This window comes from Formica exsecta, unplaced genomic scaffold, assembly GCF_003651465.1.
Source record: "Formica exsecta isolate Colony F162 unplaced genomic scaffold, ASM365146v1 scaffold423, whole genome shotgun sequence".
NCBI classification, from domain to species: domain Eukaryota; kingdom Metazoa; phylum Arthropoda; class Insecta; order Hymenoptera; family Formicidae; genus Formica; species Formica exsecta.
In genome coordinates this window covers 850,292-851,972 of record NW_021851472.1, presented here as the reverse complement: position 1 = coordinate 851,972, position 1,681 = coordinate 850,292, and the positions used below count along the sequence as shown (strand labels likewise).

The 1,681-nt window shown below is 36.3% G+C and overlaps 1 protein-coding gene and 1 long non-coding RNA gene across 2 annotated transcripts in view; one reads left to right on the top strand and one right to left on the bottom strand.

Annotated features, from left to right (window-relative positions):
- LOC115240302 (E3 ubiquitin-protein ligase MYCBP2) overlaps positions 1–1,681 on the bottom strand; it is a 208,337-nt gene that overhangs the window by 183,124 nt on the left and 23,532 nt on the right. The gene's annotated exons all lie outside the window — the stretch shown is intronic.
- LOC115240303 overlaps positions 1–1,681 on the top strand; it is a 6,947-nt gene extending 5,266 nt beyond the window's left edge. Inside the window, exon 2 of the long non-coding RNA XR_003884763.1 lies at positions 1,255–1,681. This is a non-coding gene — a long non-coding RNA (uncharacterized LOC115240303). The remainder of the gene's footprint in view (positions 1–1,254) is intronic.

Genomic DNA, 1,681 nt, shown 5'->3' with positions numbered 1-1,681 from the left:
GACGCTCTTTTCACGTCTATCGATCCTGCCCCGCTTCTATCATGTGCCATTTCACTTTTTTGTTACTATCCGAATAGACCAAACTTTACCTCAACGAAAAACGAAGATATCAAAGATACATTTCATTGGCCATCTATACGACAGCAGTTTCCTAAGTTATAAATAGTATTTGCTGATGGAAATGTCGCTTTGTATTCAAGACTACGAGATGAAATAATATTATATCTGTTATCATTGCAATGCAAAGATTAAATTAAGCAAACATTAATATTTGACGATAAACTCTGAACTTGATAAAGTAGTTTAAAATACAGAAAGTCTTCGACTCTCTCTCACTATATACTGACTTATAATTTCTTATTTAAGAACAAGTGTTAAAATATGTTTTTAAATTTTTAAGATTTATAAATTATATTTTTTTTTTTCAATTTATTTTATCAGAATTATCATCTAATTTATTTTAATGCATCTCAAAAAATAATGTAAATTTTAAAATCTTTCGTCTCACTTGTGTTATTCTTCTTTGAACATAAATTTAAATTCGCTTCTTTAACTTGTCAAGTTTGGAGTTAAAGAATCAGCAAATAAGACTACTCCCTCTCGTTACGTTACGAAACGATCGTGAATAACCGACAAGCGCGTTCGCGGAACGCCAACACGAAAAGTTTACAGTAACGGCAGTTGACATGTTTGTACGATAAACAGAACCACGTCATATCGAGCGAGAGCATTTTGATAACGCAAGAATGTAGGCACGATTAGTCACGCAACGATACATAGTGGGAGAGTAGCTGAGTGGCAGATCGCGGATTATCATCATCGGATATTGCGACGCTGTCATTTAGCGCAGTAATATCGTGCGACACTTTCAACGGTTCGTCGTTTCTGTACGATCGAGCGTGATAAAGTAACATAGTACTTATCACCTTGAAAGAAAGGAAGAAAAACGTTACTAATCAATATCATCGAGTGACATGTCATATCTTTTCCGATAAATCGTGACCTAATTTCCGCAGTGTAAAAAGATAAATTTAACCCAAGAAAAAAATCATAAGAATATTTTATAACAATTGATAATAAAAATTATAAAATTATAAATCATATCAAAAACGATTATTAAATATACAAGAAAAATGTCTTCAGTGAAAATATTAAAATCGATATATTCGAAAAATTTGACGAAGGAAATAAAATTCACGTTAGAGAGAGAATACGTGAGGATCGCGAGATTTCTTAATTTTTCTGTCCTTACAGACGGACGATCGTTTCCGAAGGACTAAGATCGAAGAGAGGAAGAATTCTGGTGCCATGTTCAAAAACGTTGTACGCTGTCACCGACAAAATTGGATCGCACCATCGTCCCAGGGAAGGAACGAAGAAGCGTCGAGACGAATGTCGTAGTAGAAGACGATTCTACGAATCGGCGATTCGAATGAGCTTCGAGAGGATACCTTATGTCGGACGTCGTCGTCGTCGTCGTCGAGAAGCATGAATTCAGCAAGAGACAGGACGCAGATTATAACCGGGCGCAGAATCACGTAATATTGCATGGCGTGTGTCACGTGTCGCGACAAAGTCGAGATAACTTTTCCTGGTGCAAACGAGAGGATTAGTAGCAGGCGGCGATTTAATCGCACGCTAAGTTAACGCGACCGCGGCTTCTTTCAATTGGAAAAAAAAA